This window comes from Mauremys reevesii, linkage group 24 (assembly GCF_016161935.1).
Source record: "Mauremys reevesii isolate NIE-2019 linkage group 24, ASM1616193v1, whole genome shotgun sequence".
Lineage (NCBI taxonomy): Eukaryota > Metazoa > Chordata > Testudines > Geoemydidae > Mauremys > Mauremys reevesii.
Genome location: NC_052646.1, coordinates 20,633,759 through 20,640,969, shown reverse-complemented (window position 1 = coordinate 20,640,969; position 7,211 = coordinate 20,633,759). Strand labels below are relative to the sequence as shown.

Here is a 7,211-nt window from a genome sequence, read left to right as displayed (position 1 = left end):
CACCGGCCGGGCTGCGGGGGAGGAGCCCTGGTGCGGTGCCAGCCTGGCTGCTGGCCCGGTGCTGATGTGCAGGCGGCTGCTCTTAGTCCAGCCCTGGGCTCCTCCCCCGGCCGCCTGCCTGGGCCTTTCGGTTTCCGTTTCCCCCCCACCCCCTTCCCGGGATTGGAGCGAAACCGCCCAGCAGCTCCCTGGAGCCTCCGGAGAAATGCTGTGAGTGGGGAGCCCGGACGCCTGGGTTCTCTCCCTGGCTCTCGGAGGGGAGTGGGGGCTGGTGGTTAGAGCAGGGGGGGCTGGGAGCCCGGACTCCTGGGTTCTCCCCCTGGCCCTGGGAGGGGAGTGGGGGCTGGTGGTTGGAGCAGTGGGGCTGGGAGCCAGGACTCCTGGGTTCTCTCCCTGGCTCTGGGAGGGGAGTGGGGCCTAGTGGTTAGAGCAGGGGGGCTGGGAGCCAGGACTCCTGGGTTCTCCCCCCGCCCCTGGGAGGGGAGTTGAGTCTAGTGGGAAACTGGGCCGAAGGGCGAAGAAACCTCAATCCTGCCCCTTTTCCAAGCCAGCTCCTCCGCCATGCAGAGCCTGGAGCTGCGGGAGCAGGACCTGACCGAGATGGGCTCCCTGATCCAATCCCGGGTGGTGCTGGAAGTTTCCACCCAGGTCCAGACCCTGCTGGATTCGCTGGACTCTGCCCCCCTGGACATCGCCGTGACGGGCGACTCCGGCGCCGGCAAATCCACCCTGGTCAACGCCCTCCGTGGCCTGAGCGACTCGGACCCCCGCGCCGCCCCCACCGGCGTGGTGGAGACCACGGCCGAGCCCACACCCTACCCCCACCCCAGCCTCCCCAGCGTCCGGCTCTGGGACCTCCCCGGCACCGGCACCCCCAGCTTCCGGGCCGAGCGGTACCTGGAGCAGGTGGGGTTGATGCGCTTTGATTTCTTCCTCCTGGTGGCTTCGGAGCGGTTCCGGGAGAGCCACGCCCAGCTGGCCCAGGCCCTGGCCGCCGCAGGCAGGCGCTTCTACTTCATCCGCACCAAGGTGGATCAGGACCTGCGGGCGTCCCGCCGGCGCCGGCCGGGCCGCTCCCAGGAGGGCCAGGTGTTGGCCGAGATCCGCGCGGACTGCGCCCGCCAGCTGGAGAAGGAAGGCGCGGCCGCCCCGCGGGTTTTCCTGCTCTCTGCCTTCCAGCTGCATCGCTTCGACTTCCCGCGGCTGCAGGCCACGCTGGCGGAGGAGCTGGCCGGGCACAAGCGCCACGCGCTGCTCCTGGCGCTGCCGGCCCTGACGGCCGAGGCCGTGGGGCGCCGGAAGGAGACGCTGCGGCGCCACGTCTGGAAGAAGGCCCTGCTGGCCTCCCTGGTCTCGGCGCTGCCGGGGCTCCCGCTGCAGCTCAACGTGCCCATGCTGGTGGAGACGCTGGGCTCCTACCGCCGCAGCTTCGGCCTGGACGAGGAGTCCCTGGGGGTGCTGGCCCGGCGGGGCCGGCTCGCAGTGGCTGCGGGCCCAGGTGCGCCGGCGCTGGCCCGGAGCCGTCCCCGGCGGCCGTGCGGGATGTGCTGAGCCAGGCCGCACTCTGTGGGCAGGCGGCCGCCCGCCTGGCCCGCGCCCGCCTGCCGCTGCTGGAGAACCTGGTGGCCGGCGGCATCTCCTTCGTGGCCGCCTACTTCCTGCTGCACAGTGCCCTGGAGGACTTCGCCGGGGACGCCCAGCGGGTGCTGGAGGCCGCCTACAGGACGGAGGAGGAGGGGGGGCCTTGTGACCCCCCTGATCCCGGGTTCCTCTATGACTGAGGGAGGGGCCCTGCTGGGTGAGGGGGGCTGCTGGCGGCTTCGTACCCCCCCCAGCCCTCTCCCACTTCTATACCTCTCCCCCTCTCTACTTCCACCTCTGTCCCTTCACCCGGCCCCCCGGGGCTCCCTTAACAGAGCAATAACCCCGCCCCCCATCCCAGCTCCATGGTGGGGCCAGGGCTGGGAGGACCCCACAGCTCCCTGGAGAGCAAGGTGCATTGTGGGTGGCCTGGGAGGGACGTGTGACCATGGTTGGACCTCAGCAGAGCGTTGAGGGAGGAGGTGCCCAGGAGGGGAGCGGGGTGGCCTGCGGGGCAGGATGATGGCTGGTGGTCTCCTGCGCTGACGGGACGGGCACTGTGTGCTCCCCGTGGGGGCCGTGTCTCCTTCCAGCTGTGGGGTGGGATTGTGCAAACCAAGGTCTATGCATCAAATGTAGGTCATCGGAGCCACGTTGCTGGGGGGCGGGAAGGACCCGCTGTGGCTAGGCCGACATAACCCTGGTGTAGACACCGCTAGGCTGATGGAAGGAACCTTCCGTTGATGCAGCTACCGTCACTTGGGGAGGTTACGTTCCTATGGCGATGGCCAACCTCTTCCATCGCTGTCGGGCGCGTCTACGCTACAGAGTTAGGCCGGCATCGCCACGGCGACCTAGCTATGCCCCTAACATCCCGTAGGGTAGCCATGGCCCAGGAGACTGCAGGAGGCAGAGGTTGGGGGCGACTTTCCCAGCGGAGCAGCCTTCTGTCGGAAAACGGCCTCTTGTCATCGGAACGGTGTGTGAGAAATGGCCACCAAATTGTGCGTTGGGGAAAAAAATATCAAGGAAAAAAATTTCATTTTGCTACGAGCGTTTGGATGTCTGGGTTCAAAATTTGTCTTCTGGTTGGTCGTTTTCAATTTTTAACAAATTTGTAGAAGGTCAAAATTGGAAGGAAACGGTTTGGTTTTATCAGTTTTATTTTCTTGGATTTTTTTCTGTTTTGTTGGTTGGTTTTGATTTAAAAAAAGTCAACGTTGGAAAGAAACATTTTGATTTTATTTGATTTTATTTCATTGTATTTGTTTAAATTTAGAAAAGTCAATATTGGAAGGAAACATTTCATTTATGTTGGATTTTTTTAAAATCAATATCAGAGGGAAGCATTGTATTGGATTTTATTGCATATTTTATTTTATTATATTAACTTTTAAAGTTTGTAAAAGTCAAAACCAAAAGGAAACATTTTGTGTTTATTTTATTGGATTTTATCAAATTTTATTTTATTCAAATTGATTATATTGGAGTTTATTTGATCAGACCTTTTAAAAAATGTTACTGAACAGAAATGTTCCAATCAACCCCAGACTGCACTAGTTTTTCCCAACAATTTTGTTCATGGGGAAATTATAGAATTTATTTTTGGTTTTCATCCTGATTCAGAACAAAACCAAATTTCAAAATATCCAAATTTCCCATGGAGCAGAAATTCTGACTTTGGAGCTGTTCCGACGAGGCGCTAATCTTGGCCACAGGGTTTGGCTTGAGAGATGCTGGAGGGAGACGATACACAAGGGCTGCGTCCTTCTCCCTGGGCTGAGAATCAGGCTCCTCTTTCAGTATCCAGGGTGTGGCTCGAATTGCGACCTCAAATCCAGATGTCAGAGCCCAAGTTCGGAGCCATAATACAGGTAACCTCTGGGTCTCTCACTTGTTACATTAACTGGACAGTGGTAACAAAATAGCCCCTTATTTTTGTAAAGCAAAGGATGTTTATTAAATAAAACCTCTATTTTTCTCAGATGTTTATTGAAGCATCTGGTTTTCTCAGACACTGGCCACTGCGCCACCGAGCATCCAGAATGGCTGGAGCGCAAAATGGTCTGAAAAATATCAGAACTGGCCGATTTTCCAACAGGTAAGGCAGGAAATTCAAAACGAATCCCAGGGAATACTTTTCAGTGCGCGATTGGCCTGTGGAACTCACCACCACATGATTTGGAAGGTTCAGGAGCAGCCTCCCCGTAGGAGGGGTGTGTGACAAACAACCTAGTTGGTTTTAAGATAGAGCTCGATACATTTACGAGTGGGGTTGTGTGGCAGGGTGGCCTGCGGTGATGAGGGGCTGGGACTGGTGGTCCAGGGGTCCCTTCCAGTGCTATGTCTTGTGTTCCTAATCTCATGCTTCAGGGCATCTGCCTTTTGGGATCAGGAAGGAAATCTCCCCCCCACATATTCCAGGTTGGGGTTTTTCCCCTCCTGCCTCTGCAGCATCAGAGATCAGCCACAGCGGGAGACGGGACACAGGATGGGGTGGCCTGGTGCTCTGAGCTGAACTGATCCAGCGAATCCTGCCCATGCTCAGGGGCTAGCGGATCTCCAGACCTGGGCTCGGGAGGGAATTCCCCCCGGGTCAGTTTGGCAGAGACCCTGGGCAGGGGGAGTTCCCCATCCTCTGCAGCGTGGGCTGTGGCCCATCAGCCTCACGCATCGGTGACACCTTGGTCCCTCCTGTTCTCTGCCTGTGGCGCACAAGAGGTTAATCTCCGGCTGCCGTACTGGAGTCTAATCCAGGTTGCCGGGCCCAGGAGTGGGGTAGCTGGCTCTGGGGGGCTGTGCTCTGCGGGAGGTCAGACTAGCTGATTGAACGCGACTCTGAAGCTCTGACCTCCACCGGGAAACAAGGACACCGGAGCGAGAGCAGCTCACGTTGCACCGTTCTGGGCTGGGCTCAGGGAGCTCTCGGGGTCCCTCCCAGCCCTGCGTTTCGATGGATCGAGTCGCCTCCTCTCTGGGTAATAGAAATCACAGAAACGTGGGGCCGGAAGGGACCTCGAGAGGTCCCTGCGTCCAGCCCCCGGCGCTGAGGCAGGCCCGAGTCAACCGGAACCAGCCCTGGTTGGGGTTTGTCCAACCTGGTCTTCAAAGCCTCCAGCGATGGGACCCCACAGCCACGCTTGGGAGCCGAGTCCTGCCCTGGGAGGTAGAGAGTTTTCCCTAATCTCCAACCTCCGTCTCCCTTGCTGCGGGTTAAGCCTGTTGCGTCTTGTCCTGTCTTCCGTGCACATGGAGAATAATGGATCCCCGGCCTCTTTAGACCGGCCCTTACCATATGTGCAGCCTCTCTCGTTTGTCCCCATCTCTCCTAAAGCGCAGTGCCCAGAATGGACCCAGTTCTCCAGCTGGGGCCTCGCCAGGGCCGGACAATGAGCTCCCGTGTCCGACCTACGACACGCCCGTTACTAGACCCCATCACGGGATCAGCCTTGTTCGCAGCTGCATCGCCCGGTTGGCTCACGTTCAGCGTGTGATCCGCTCTAATCGATGGAGCTCCGTAAGCCTCTCCCAGGCAGGTTCTCCAGACCTCGGATCATCCTGGCTGCTCTTCTCTGAACGCTTTTCAATAGCTCAGGGCTTGCCGGGGTCACGGGGGTCAGGTCTCAGTGACCCGGGAGGCCCAGTCCTACGTCCTATGATCCGTGTCAGCCAGAAGTTCTGGGCTTGGTGAAGGAAGAACGAGGTGGGACTTTCCAACCTGTGGGGTGGTGGACGGTCCCGCGTGGCCATATCCAGTGGTGCCGTGCGGAAAGCGAACGGCCTCCCCTGACTTCTGCTCCGGCCCAGAGGGAGGGGGATAGATCGGAGAAGGTTCAGCGAAGAGCCACGAGAATGACTCCCGGGGGGTGGGGATCATAGGCCAGGGGAGGCTAAGCCTCCCCTTACCTACGCTATGGCCCTGCCCACGCTCCCCTTCTCCCCCGAAGGTGGCGGGGGCTCAGCTCTGGCCGGCGACTTGGAGCTCGGTGCTCAGCTGGCTGGTGGCTCAGGCCGGCCGGCGGCCAGGGGCGGGTTGGGCCGGCCCGGGGGTCGGGCTGGTGCTCGGGGCTGGCTGGCAGCCGGGGACTCGGGGCTGCTGGGCTGGTGCTTGGGCCAGCTGGTGGCGGCCCAGGGCTCGGGGTGGTTTGACGGGGGCTCCTCTGGCCACGGTGGGTGGGTGGGGGTGGGGCTCTGGCAGGTGGGGGAGGGCAGCAGGGGCAGGGCCAGGGGGCCGGCCTCCCCAAAAAGAGGGTCCATGTGCCACCCACGCCTAGATCTGCTCTGGGAATGACTGTGGGGCAGGTCTCTGGCCTGTGCTATCAGCCGAGACGAGCACCGTGGCCAGTCGAGTTACCACCCGGAGCGCAGATCTCCCAAGCCCGGGGACGTCCCTCTGGAAAGGAGCGAACCAGCCATCAGTCTAGGGCTGCCAACACCCGGTCGAAGCGGGACCCTGGCGGCTCCCATCAGCACTGCTGACCGAGCTGTTAAAAGTCCGGCCAGCAGCGCTGTGGAGCTCCCAGGCTCCCTTCCTGGCTCCACGCGGCTCCTGGTAGTGGCTGGTAGGTCCCTGCGGCCCTTAGGTGCAGGGGCGGCCACAGGGGCTCCACGCGCTGCCCCCGTCCCGAGCGCCGGCTCTGCAGCTCCCATTGGCTGGGAACCGCAGCCAATGGGAGCTGCCGGGGAGGCGCTTCCGGGCGAGGGCAGCATGCGGAGCCGCCTGGCCACGCCTCTGCCTTGGAGCCAGAGGACAAGTTGCTGCTTCTGGGAGCCACCTGAGGTAAGCGCCAACTGGAGCCTGCATCCCGAGCCCCCTCCCGCACCCCAACCCCCTGCCCCAGCCCAGAGCCCTCACTCCCTCCCGCACCCCAACCCCCTGCCCCAGCCCTGAGCCCCCTTCCACATCATGAACCCCTCATTTCTGGCCCCACCCTGGAGCCTGCAGCCCCAGCCCAGCGCTCGTACCCCCTCCCACACACCCCTGCCTCAGCCCAGAGCCCCCTCCCACACTCTGAACCCCTCTGCCCCAGCCTGGCGCCTCCTCCTTCACCCCAAACCCCTCCGCCCCAGCCCGGTGAAAATGAGCTAGTGAGCGAGGGAGGGGGGAATGGAGTGAGCCGGGGGCGGGGCCTCGGGGAGGGGGCGGGGCCAGGGTGTTGGGGTCTCTGCTATTAGGAAGTTGGCAAGGCTAATGAAACCGGTCGGGGTTACGGTGTCAGAGGCCCAGCAGAGGGCGCTCTCTGCGCTCCTGGCTGTGGTGCAGGCCCGTGCACCAGCCTGTCACCAGAGGGCCCCGTGGCACCACTGAGCAGCTGGGGACGGGTCACAGATCCCCAGGCGTGTTTCACAAACCGCCGTGAGGCTAAAATTCCTCCCTGGGCAACTGTATTTCACCCCCCTCCCGGCATTTCCACTGGCCCCTTGCTGAGCTTCGGCTGCCTGGCTTGGAAGCAGGGGATGCCCGGTGACCACCACGTGCCGGCACGATGGTGCGTCGGCCGGAGAGCCGTCCTCAGTCACCTCCCCGGCCGTGCCGGGGGTTAAACGGCTTCCCCCAAGCTAGCGAGGCTCTGCCGGATTTACAGGCCTCAATCCGCAGGTCCTCTAGGCCAGGTCAGTGTCGCCTGCAC

General features: G+C 61.7%; 1 pseudogene; it reads left to right on the top strand.

The window, feature by feature from the left end:
* On the top strand, positions 1-3,565 carry LOC120389999 (annotated as a pseudogene).
* Positions 3,566-7,211: the final 3,646 nt, after the last annotated feature.